Below are 12966 nucleotides of genomic sequence, written 5' to 3' on the forward strand. Positions count from 1 at the left end.
CTTCTGACCTCATAATTCACCCACCTTGACCTCCCAAAGTGCTGGGATTACAGGCATAAGCCACTGTGCCCAGTCTATTATTAAGTTTTTACATTGCCAGCATTTATTTCTATCATTCTGTTCCGAGTTGTACTCTTGAAGTGAGGCTGCTTTATTAGTTATACTTGTTCTAAGTACTGCTTCAGAATATTCTTAAATGGTTCCTTTGCTTGTCCATCCAGGTCACCTAGTCACATTACTATTTCAAAACCCAAAATAAATGATGTTTCCTTGAACGTGGCTTTCTGTATCATTCAGGTACTATGGAACTCTCTCACCTGATGTCTTTAAGGAAAGACACAGTGTGTCCCTGGAGCCCAGCAGTGCACAGGAAGGGCTCTTATTCAATGTTGAGTACCTACTGCATATGCAGAGGAAATGGTCCTCTCCACCTCCATACCCCTACAGTTATTTTACTCAAGTTCTCTTCCTTTCACTGAGTTGGAAGCAGGTATTTTCCCTCCTCACCCTTCCTGGGGTTCTGTACTCACCATTGAGGAGAGACTGTATATTAGAATTTGGAATGGTGAGAAGAGACTCCATGACTGAGGCAGTGCTAATCCGAGAGGGTTGCCGTGTCTGCCCTGGGATTCATGTTCCCATAGGATGTATGGCTTTGAAAGTGAGGGATCCTTATACTAAAAGGATAATATTAGTCTTCTGGATTTGGAAGCCATTTTGTCAGCTCTTCCTGCGTTCCAAAGACATGAGAAAGGAAGCTGGGCATTTGTAGTGAATAACAGGATCAGGACAGGGTCATAACAATATAGCTAGGGATTTTAAATTTGTCCAAGTAATCAAGAATGGTTTTTCTAGTGATTCCCTTCAAATTCCCTCTTTAGGACCTTTACGTTTTGGCTTCAGTGTTGGGGTCTAATTAGCGTAAGATGAAATGATAGGGGATTTCTATGTAAAATAGTAATACTACCTAACTTGGTAAGGTTCTTGGGAGGGTTACATTAATTAACATATATAAAACACTTTAGAATAAGTCCTGGTAAATAGAAAGTACTCAGTACACATGTTATTGCTCTTACTATTGTTATTAACAAAAAAGACAGTATTTATTTTTTTTAAAAACTTAATAAAAACATTTCACATGTAGGATTTTATTTGTTATGTATGTGCCCTATTCATAGACACACTAAGCCAAGAAATTGCCATAGTAGGAATTGCCATCAGAAGAGAAACACCTCTTGGTCTTGAATGGAAACAAGTGATTCCTGTCATCAGTGTGTCAGCATTATGTGATAATGATTTTGGACAAACCTAATGCAAAAAGTCTGCTGAATATTTAGTCGGAGTTACTGCTAGAAAGCACTTTGAGTCCTGTAAATCTAAAGATTTAGAGTTAATGTTCCCCTAAAGCTAAAGGTTTAAAACAGCTATAAAAGAGTTTACATTAATTCACAAAATTAATATAAGTGATTTCAAGTAGGCAAATTAAATACTATTTTGATCTTTTCATATTTATACTAGTCAAATTTTAATGAATTGATTTGCACTTTTTGAGAATTGTGCAAAATTCTTTGTTTACTAAATTTTGCATTAATAGAACTCTTAATATTACTATCACCGAAACTGGTTTTCCACAGGAGTAGAAACAGTATAGCATTATGTATAAAAAGTGCTTAAATGCAGTTATATAACTTACCTATTTTTCTTTCATGATTTCAGTAAGGAGTAAAGATTCTTGAAAGCCTCCCCACTCCCACTTAGCTTGGAGCAACTGCTGTGGAGTTTGAACATTCTCAGCTTTGCCAATATAAAGTGTGTCATGCTTGCATCTTAAACTATTTCAGGCTTATGATCTGGCCAGCTATTATTCGGTGGTTATGCAGAAGAGTCCTGGTTTAACAGAAATCATGCAGTGATCAGGAACAAATTTAATGAAAATTGAACATGTTACCTAGAGTGCTAATACGGAATGTTCTCTGGACACCACTATTGCCTTTCTCAGAAGGGTTTTGTTATTGTGTTGGTGGTTAACACAGGAATGACTGGTGACATTTTGTCAGCTTGATAGCACCATTGCAAGATTCAAGGGACCCTTTTGCCAGGCCATTAGCCAGGTCTGTCGATGTGGTCTGATCTCTTAGTAGCTCTGTGCCTTAGCTTATTATGTCTTTCATAAATGAGGAATTCAGGTGGAGGATCTTGAAGGCCTTTTGCCACTCTGGAATCTCAATTTTGTGTCATTAAACTGTCTAACATTCTTTGAAATAAAACATGCTTTCTTGAATGCTGATCTGAATTAATTAGGATCTGATGTTAAACTGGCCAGGAAATTCTGAGGCATGGAGGAGGTAACACAGTGGGTGTGCCCAACAGCGTGACTCTTTGTATCGTTTTCCTGTTTTATCAAGCTTCAAGATGCTTCTGAAACATAAATCTAAAACTTGTAATGCTCTCAGTTCTCTTTCTTAAGCCCTTCTGTGGTGGCACTGTGCCTAGGTTAATAATGTATTAGCACACCTTCCTTTGCTTTGACACTTACTCTGTGAAAGGAAGATGATGCTGCCTTAACAAGAATTCTCTAACACCATTTGGCACACGGCTGAACAGAACAAATTAGGATGGAGAAATAGTCCGAAATATTCTAGAGAGCATAGTAATCTAGTTACAGTGCCTCTTGCAGTGAAACTCAGCTGAATGTTGTGTACATGCTGCATTACTTACCTTCCGGTATCAAATGTGAGCAAAGGTTGAAACTGGACTTTTCAGGATCACATGATAAATAGATGATGAGGAAATGAAACGGTTTTCATGGTGGAGTTTCAAAGACATCCTAAACCTTTTTCTGGAAGAAAATATAATGTTTTTATGCCACGTGGTAAAGTGGGACACACAATATTTGTGACCTGATTTTTTAATTTGATAGGAATAGATAATTAAATATTTGGACAATGAAGGAAGATAACAGTGTTGGGGATGATAAATGTTAGGGGCCAAATTGTCTGTGTTGGCAGCAGGCAGAAGGCTGGGTCACCTGTGCAGAGTTCTTTGTAATTGTTACTTGGTTCTCTTTACCAGTCAGCTGTATTTGATTTTTACTTCCTTAGTTTTGATAGCCACAACATTTATGATCTGTTCAAACACTGGCAGATTAAATATCATAAGAGGATTATTTAACAAAGCAATCACAGATGAAGTTTCTCTTCATATTTTGTTTTTGTGTTAAGAAAGAAGGCCTCCCACTAGGTTTGGGTGTGCAGGGATTCATTGCCTGCTAGTGACTTTTGGGAGACCAAGCCATTTCTAATTCTGGCTCATCCCCTTCACATGTGTATATACTGCAGGGCTTGCCTTCATTAGCGTTTGTTCTGAGAAAGGTCAAAGGAGAAAACACCTCTCTTTCATACAATTTTGTAATCCAGTTTACACCAACTTTTGGATATTGACTTAAAGACATGAATGATTTTTAAAGCATACACATCGTTTTCTTTGTAACATAAACATGAAAATAACACAAATACCCAGAGATGATTTTGTTGAGAGACAGGAACTGATAAGGGATTCTTGCACTTTAACGCACATTCGAATCATCTCAAGAACCTGTGGGTTGTGCTGAGGACACCTTTCAGACAGGCTGGGTGTAACTCCTAGACCGGCAGCTTAGGAGCACTTGGCTTTACCTAACTTCCTGGGTCCCCTGTTTCTTCTTCATGTCCAAATTGTTGGCAGTGATTTCCAGCTGGTAGGCTTCACAGAGATGCTGTACTTGGAACTAAACACAGCATGATACGTTTATTGGAATGTATTATTTTATCCATAATGTAGCTTGAAAACAAGTTTACTATGTTTATTTAAACTTCCATGTAGTGAATTAACAACAATTGCTGATGTTTTTAAGATTCTTAAAAACATACTTAATATTTCTCTGCTTTCTTTTTTGGAAGTGTTTTTCATGTTTTCCCAGTCTTATTCCTGTCTTTTGAGATGAGTCACTAGCATGAAATCTGTTGTTTTATTATTTATTTATTTATTTATTTTTGAGACAGAGTTTCGCTCTTGTTACCCAGGCTGGAGTGCAATGGCGCGATCTCGGCTCACCGCAACCTCCGCCTCCTGGGTTCAGGCAATTCTTCTGCCTCAGCCTCCTGAGTAGCTGGGATTACAGGCACGCGCCACCATGCCCAGCTAATTTTTTTGTATCTTTAGTAGAGACGGGGTTTCACCATGTTGACCAGGATGGTCTCGATCTCTTGACCTCGTGATCCACCTGCCTCGGCCTCCCAAAGTGCTGGGATTACAGGCTTGAGCCACCGCACCCGGCTTGTTTTATTATTTATTAATGGGTTTGTTAGACGTTTACCTATGAATAATTAAGCAATATAAGGAGTGAAACAGATGTTGGATTTAGTAGTCAACTGACACTTTCTGATTTAACATGGTCAATTGAATTTGGAAGATACTAGATAAATTAAACACCTAATGGCTATTTTGCATTGAAATTTAATAAAGGGTAACTTTATGAAAGTTAAAACTTAAGCTTTTTTCTGCAGTTCTTAATTTTCTTCATTTCTTAACTGTTCTAAGACAATCATTTGAAAAAATGTGATAAACTTTAGAATAAAGTTTGGAATAACAGGATACTGTTAACATACTTTTTTTTTATTTGTGCGTTATCGTTAACTAAAAGGTGGAAGATGAAAATAACAATGTCTTATAAAACAAGTATTCTTTGTACTTTTTTATATTAATTTTGGATTTGACATATGCAGGGAAAAATTTTTTAAAGTACAATGAAAAAGGTTTCTTCTTTGCTTTGTAGAATTGTTGGGTCATATTCCACTCCATTGTAACTTTGGAACAACAACAACAAAAACGTTATTTTAAATATAAAAACTGAGTATATTTTCTGCTTTGAATCAACCCACCTTTGGGCATATTTTCTCACTTTGTTAAGTGGATTAGAGAAATAGAAAATACAGATACTATCTAGACCTCAATTTCAGGCTTCCCAGGGAATGAAACAGGGATTTGGATATGAGTTTTGTCTTTTTGCCCAGTCATAATTATCCTACTTGTCAACAGATTGCCTTTTGACTGAAGCTACAAGGAATGAGGGTAAGGAGCAGACATTCCCCATAATTGAAGGCCTGAGATTAGCGGGAATGGATGCTGTGTGCCTTGTCCCAGGTCTGTAGACCTGCTTTGCGTCACATGCACTGATCCTAGGGGTAGAGTGAATGTTGAACAAGCTTATTTAGGAAACTTTGAAATGTGAACTTTGAGATCATTCACATCTCTTGGATATAACTACTCATGACTCCCTTCACCACTTTCTCCACAAAATGGAAGAGAGAGAATCATAAGGTTGGGTGGTAGAAAGGCCTTAGAGCTCATCTGTGCAATCTCTCCTCCTTAAAGGAACCCCTTTTCTGGTGTCCAGGTTGTGGGGCCTATTCCAACCATGGGACTGAGAACAAACTAGACATGATGATTACATTTTTAGGTATAAGGCTAAGTAAATAAACTATAAAGTTGACTAATTTGTCTTATAAAAACAAAATCAATAAGTAAACTATAAAGCTTGATGAATTTTAACGAATACCTGTGAAGGTATTTGTGAAAAATGAGTCCGAACATATCTTTAGCAATAGCTAATTTATTAAAATAAGTGAATGAGCTGGATGAAGTGGCTGAGGCGTGTAATCCCAGCACTTTGGGAGGTCAAGGCGGGCAGATCACTTGAGGCCAGGAGTTCAAGACCAGCCTGGCCAACATGGAGAAACCCTGTCTCTACTAAAAATACAAAAATTAGCTGGGCATGGTGATGTGAACCTGAAATTCCATCTACGAAGGAGGCTGAGGCAGGAGGATCTCTTGAACCCAGGAAGTGGAGGTTGCAGTGAGCTGAGATTGTGACACTGCACTCCAGACAGAGTGAGACTCTGTCTCCAAAAAAAAAAAAAAAAAAAAGTGAGCACTTGACTGTGATCTGTATTAATGTGCCCTAAACAAAGTATACGTGGTTAAAGATAAAGGATATAAATCTTGGCCTCATAGTGTTTTTAATCTTATGTAAAGAATGTAGCTTTTTTAAAATTAAAAAGTTGTTTTATAACCTGTTTTTAACATAGACGTTTTCAATGACAGTATAGTATTTTTAGCAGCTCCCCAGTATCATGTTGTATAGATGTACTCTTATTTATTACATCAAGGCCCTATATATTGATTGATTTAGGTGTTTCTGGTTTCTACCTATTATTTTCTACCATTTTTTCCCCTAGTAATGAGAACATTGTAGTGATTATCCTTGTAACTATGTCTTTTTATACTAATTAGCTGGTTTCTTTCATAAAAAAAGTATCTATTTAGTGAAAAACAAGTGCAGTGCCTGCTCATTAAAAAAATTTCAAGTGGCACGGAAATATCTGAAATGAGTGAAACTCCCTTCCCTTTCCCCATTTCCTCCTTGGAGATAACTACCTGTGAGTATTTTCTTGTTTATCAATACGGACGTTTTTGTTTTTCATACATGAGAAAGCAGACATTGGAACCTCAGTAGATGGACAGACAGTAGAGTGCAGAAACGGGCGTGGGAAGGTAGTTGTATGCTGAATGTGGAAGGGTTGCCAGAGCAAATGGTTGCTGGTGTATGTGGATTTCAAGGGTGGGACAAAAACGTATTATAATCTGTTTTCCTGCATCACGTAGTGACAGCCATGTAGTGTGGAGGCACAAAAGCAAATTAGAGAAGAATCAGCACTGAGAAGTGAGCAAGCATAACAACCTGCTGGAGCTAGGAAATGATTACTTCCCCAAAATGGGAAATTCTCTTCATAAGGAATTGAGAATTTGGTGATGAGTTTAGAGCTGACCAACACCTGAATATGAACTTAATGGAATCATTTGTAATTGCCTTCTGAGAAGCAGAGTTTCAGGAAGAGAACCTGGTAAGAACATGATAGTAAGCAGTTTAACCCAGATATGGTAAGTTTTTTGATAATAGAAGAGTCAGGGTAAATAAGAAGGTTCATCTGTAAGAAATAAAGTACAGGAAGAGGCAATGGAGCCAGAGGAGGGGGTGTTATGTGAGGGTTGTTTTATACCACATGGGGCAAGACTTGGCCGCATGAATCTGGAATCTTTTTTGAGGATAGCTTCCTCTAAGGGTTCAAGATGCAAACCAGATTGCAGGGAATTTTGAGGGGGAATTGAAGAATAGGATTCTGAACCAAGGTGGAGCTTTCATTGAGTTAGAATGTAAATAAAGATACGGAAAATATGGAAAAGTTTCCTGCCCATGAGGAGAATGCACATGTGAATCTCTTAATGTTTTCCTTTAAAAAATGAAGCTCCCAGCTCTAGTAGACCTGGGACAGAGCTTTTCCTGCAGACAGCAATAGGTTTTTCCCTTCCTCTAGCTCACCTCTGCCAGTTTTCCAGAGCCATCAAGGATAGGGCTGAGATAGTGGTGGTGTCTCCGTCCCAGCTGCTGGTGTCCCCTCAATGCTCGAACTCAAGGCTTTAGGACTTGAGTGGCTGGCACTACTGCTCACTCGTGGTGAGGTCCATGCTAATCAAGTTCCTATCTGCTGTGAGCCCTCTCTCAGCCCCAGGAGAATTCCTAAGCCCTGTCTCTCAAGAGATTCAGAATTTGAATTCTGCTTTCGTTCCCACTGTGGGGTACTGCTGTGAAAATCTGTCACACTCCCCAGTGGCTTGTGAGCCTTGTGTCTCCATCATACTCACTTCTGCCCCTAAGGACTGAAGTTCCGTCGTTTAACCTCACCTCTGTACCAGGGCTGAGCAATCTTTGCTTCTAGCCTCATGGCGAGTGTTTGTTGCTCTGTGGCCTGGTGGTACCCTGGGTTCACATACTAGTTTTGTCACTTAGTATTTCCATGGATTCAGGCCAGGTATTTAACCTCTCAGTGTCAGTGTCCTCATGTTCTATTTTAGTAATATAAATTTTCTGTCTGTTATCATAAGATGACTACTTCAGTAAATGTAAGGGAATTTATTGAAAACATAGGCCTCGAGGCATGTGTGAGATCCTCCTGGGGAGACCCTGGGGCACCTGAAAGGAGTTACAGTCTTGTGGGAGAATTGGACTATCTGTACCAAGACATTGTGAGCAGAGAAACCAACACTAAGTTCCAATGTGACTCCCAAATGGAAAGTATCTAGTGGCGGATGCTTTGCACGGAGCTGTTGGTTCTTGGTCTGGTGTTCGCCTGTTCATGTCCTCAGGGTCCAGGTTCAGTGGCTGTAGGAATATTTATTTGAAAAGGATAATAAATCTTATAAATAATGCTAGGGAGCCTTCCCAGGCTGCAGCATGGGAAAAATAAAATTTACCTTGCAGGGTTGTTTATAGGATGAATAGCATGATTTGGGCCTGACAAATAATGGATGTTCAGTCAACAGTAACAGTCATTGTTCTTTCTTTTGTGCTCTGCCCACTTCTTAGGACCCTGTGTTAATTCTTGCAGGCACAGGCCTAGGCTGCCCTCCTGGCTGGACCTCACAGTCGTCTGCCCCCACTGTGTGTCCTCCTCCATCCCTGTCCTCCTCTATCCCTACCTCCTAGGTCCCCCGCCTTCCTGGGTAGTCCTGTGTCACTCCTCCGTCTTTCTTTCTTAGCTGGAAAAGGGTAAAAGGCCATTTCTGGCCAATGAGTGCCCGCGGTTTGTGTCCTGTGTTGGGATAGTGAGCCTGCAGTCCAGTGAGGTTTCTGCGAGGAGGCGGATTTGGATGCAGTTCTTCATCGGTTTAAAATGACTGTAGATTTAAATATTATCTTTTATTACAGTTAGGTCCTCTGAGGATTTAACAGAGACACTATTTTGTTAATTGTTCATACTAGCTTATACACATGTTAATTTATTCAAAATAACAGTATTTTCAAAAACATTAATGTATGCTGTTTTGAATTGCTCCTTAGTATGATAGGTGTGGGAGATATTCAGAAATAAATATTAATAACAATAGTTAACACCTATCTAGCACTTTCTTGTACCAGGTATTCTTCTGGCTACCTTCACACATGTTCATTCATTTAATCCTCAAGAACCACCCTATGAAGTAGGTGCTCCTATTTTCTTCTTTTTATGGATGGCAAAAAAAGAAGCCCAGAGAGTTTAAGTAAGTTGCTCGAGGTCACACAGCTATTAAGTAGCTGAGCTATGAACAGAGGCCTTCTGGCTCTGATACCTGTGCTCTGAGATTCGGCTGATTACATGGTGCTGAAGTGTTGGCATCACCTCACCCCTGGTTAGACATGCAGAATCTCATGTTCCACTCCAGAACTGCGGAATCAGAATGTGGGTTTTAATAATGTCCCCAGGAAATTCGAATGCACAGTCAAGTTTCAGAAGCACTGCTCTAAACTACTCTGCCTACTTACTGTCTCTCCAGCCATGGGAATTTCATGGTTGTAGCGGAAATAAGGGGGCATGTATGGGTAATAACTGCCCTTCTGACATTTTGGTGAAACAGACTAAACACCAGTTGAACGCCTTAGACATTTCAAATTCATTCTCAGGTAGCTTCGTGTCACACACTTTTGTTTGTTGTACCTCTGCATGCATACACAGCCAGTCACACATGGCTTTTACAAAGTTTAATAAATTTAAAGACAACATGGGATGGCACTGGCATAGGGTAGAGTCATGCTTGTGGTGTTTTGAAAACTTGTCCTCTCTTCCTTTTAGGTCGGGGCCCTCCCCGCAGCCTGTGCCCTGGGAAATACTGCCCAGCCCAGGGCTCACCGCTTGCCTCCTCATGGAAATAGCCTGGATAGGCTGGTCCTCGCCCTTCCCCCTCATTCCAGTAAATAAATGTCTTTCTCGTTACATAAGTAATTATAATCCAAATGTAATCACATAATAGACATAGAAGGAGCAGCCAGCCGGCCTCTGGGGAGTTGGCCAACTTAAAGGACAAGAATGAGGGAGGTTTTTTGCCCAGTAGAGAAGGATATTTGGGGAAAGGGAAGTAAAGAGCCTGAAGGTCTGAAGGAAGATAGCTTGTTACTGGGGAAAAGTTGGGCGAATCCTGGAGAGGGCAGATGAGGCTTTATTGTGAATGCCTTTATTTGCCATGATAACAAGTCACAGAATTTGTTTTGTGGCAGTCACTCCTAAGGGCTCTACCTGTATTTTCTGCAAACAAACCCTGTGAGCTAGGCATCATTATCCTCATTTTGCAGATGAAGAAAGTGTCAATTTCCTTAACTTGCTCAAAGCTACCCAGCTAGTGGTAATGCCTGAATCTGAGACCCCAGGCTTTAACCTGTGTGTTACTGTTGATCAATTTAGCAACTGCTTTAAGTCATCATAAACTGTAAAACAAAGACTGCAGATAACAACAATACAGATAGGATTTTATTTTATTTTTGTTTTATTCTGCATTGCCTATTTGAAGAGACTGGTTTTTTTCAGCAGTCAGTGGTGGAGCACATGACTGCTGGGTCATAACCCCAGGGTCTGCACATTGGTTTGTGGGGTGCAGGCACTGACTGACTAGTGCTAAGAGATATGCACTTTTGATGGAGTTTCCTTTGCCTAGGTATTTTTGGGGTTTCTGGAAATGTGGAACCTTAGAGGGAAGAAAACACATTATTTATAGAGCTGGAAAATGTTCTGCTTATTCTCAATCCTTTATTGACATAGTGCAGGCGTCCCCAAACTTTTTACACAGGGGGCCAGTTCACTGTCCCTCAGACCCTTGGAGGGCTGCCACATACTGTGCTCCTCTCACTGACAACCAATGAAAGAGGTGCCCCTTCCTGAAGTGCGGCGGGGGGCCGAAGTTTGGGGACGCCTGACATAGTGGTTACTCTGCTGTTTTGGTTGGCGGTGTGATTCTATCTTAGTTTAAGCAAAAAGTTTCTTTTGTCAACAGGTAGATTAATAAGGATATTTCACTCACCATGAAATTCCTAGGAACGCTTTTTCTGGGCACATCAGACTTCATTAAATTTTTCTGTTTTCTTTAGTTCCTGTTGCTTGTCTCTGCTTGCAATATCCACTAGCAGCATGCTTGTTGTTCTGTAGGTAGTGATGTTACCACCTCACCATTTGTCCTCTCTCCTCTGCACCAGTTAACTTCCCATCTAGTATTTTGTTCAGTGAACTGTTGCAGGAATTATTATCGATCCCTCTTCCTCCACTCAAAGTAGCAAGGCATGCTATCATTTTCTGTTTAGGACTGAAGAAATGCATGCAATTCAGGAAGTGTGGCAACCTTATAAGTAGTAGGAAAGTTAGTTAGAGGATCTAAACTTGCAATGATTCACATAACTTCAGTAGACCTCAGTTTCCTCATTTATAAACAAGAAAGCAGGTCTAGAGCTGTTAGATGAGGCCTTTAAGGGTCCCTTGGATGAGGTGTAAAATTCATGTTCTTAGGGAACTTCACGACTAGTACTCTGGCTGTGTTTAAGTTTAATAGGTTTTAACATTCCTATAAATTTAACTGTATTACTACTCCTCTTTCCCATTTATAATTTATTAATAGCTTTAATGAACTGTGAATGACAGTTTAATTAGATCATCTATGTATAATTAGGGCAACTGGGTTTTTTTTCCCCCAAGAGGATATATTTTTCATTTGTGAATATGTAGCTTACCTCTAACCTAGGTAATTAAGCATTTTAAAGCATTTTCCAAAGTAGGAAGACTTTTTCTGTTTTCCTAATAAACACCTTATTGAAAAGCCACATACATAAAATATTTAGGGCAGTTTTGGCCTAGGTTTTAGGTGTTATCATAACCCAGACAGACAGAACCTGAGGCAGTACATTTAGTTTAGTGTTAACAAAGCAGTGTGGAATTTAAGATCTCTCTCTCTCTTTTTTTTTTTAACTACTTGTTTTCTTACTTGTCAGGTAAAGCAACTTTACAGCCACTTCGTATCTGTTTCAAGTGCTAAGTTTTCAAAGTTGGCAAATAGGTTTTTATTCAATGTTATATCTTTTGTGAAGGTGCCACATTAAACACTAAATGCATAAAGAAGAAAATCACCTTTATCTGATGGATGATCCCCATTTAGTAGCCCAAGAACCAATTTGTATTTGGCTTTGTGATTTGTTTTTCTACTTACATTTGAGTATGGGTGTGCCTGATATTCTCAGAATTTACAGTACTTCAAACAAATAAGGAAGTCAGGCTGTGACGACACACTCAGAAGGAACTAGAAAGCTGACACATAGACCTTTGACCTTCTTTAGTCACCTTGCTGAATTCTCTGGGGTGGGCTGAGACCCCTGGTGTTCTGGGATGGGACAGCCCATACGAGCAGAGTGCTCTCCCTTTTCTCCTTTGCTCTCTCTGGATTTATATCCTTCTAGAACTAGATGTTTAATAAAGTATTTTGACTCTGAATAACTGAGTTATTCAGATCTTCTTGTCACTCCAGCCACAAACAGGTAATTATAGAATCACAGCTGTTTAAAAGTGGCAATGTGTTGGCTGGACAAGGTGGCTAACACTTGTAATCCCAGCACTTTGGGAAGCTGTGGTGGTGAATCATGAGGTCAGGAGATTGAGACCATCCTGGCCAATGTGGTGAAACCCCGTCTCTACTGAAAATACGAAAATTAGATGGGCGTGGTGGTGGGTGCTGATAGTCCCAGCTACTGGGGAGGCTGAGGCAGAAGAATTGCTTGACCCCGGGAGGCGGAAGTTGCAGTGAGCCGAGATCACATCACTGTACTCTAGCCTGGTGACAGAATGAGACTCCATCTCAAAAAATTAGCAAATAAATAAAAGGCAGTGTGTCATCTTGTGTTCATTGACAGTTTGACTGTATTTCACACAGTTAATTTTACACTGGGCAAGCTAAGTTAGTGTCAAAGTAGCAGACCAGATTTCTCTTGCATTACAGTGAGTGACAGAGGTTGGAGCAGTGCCTCAGTGGAAGAGATGGTGGTTCACAGGGTTATGTGAGGGGCCCCATGAACTTCCACCTGTT

At 40.0% G+C, this 12966-nt stretch overlaps 1 protein-coding gene across 2 annotated transcripts in view; it reads left to right on the forward strand.

Annotated features, from left to right (window-relative positions):
• Positions 1 to 12966, forward strand: part of GNAQ (G protein subunit alpha q) — a 341433-nt gene that overhangs the window by 94472 nt on the left and 233995 nt on the right. The window lies entirely within an intron of this gene.

The sequence above is a fragment of the Saimiri boliviensis genome, chromosome 2 (assembly GCF_048565385.1).
Source record: "Saimiri boliviensis isolate mSaiBol1 chromosome 2, mSaiBol1.pri, whole genome shotgun sequence".
Lineage (NCBI taxonomy): Eukaryota > Metazoa > Chordata > Mammalia > Primates > Cebidae > Saimiri > Saimiri boliviensis.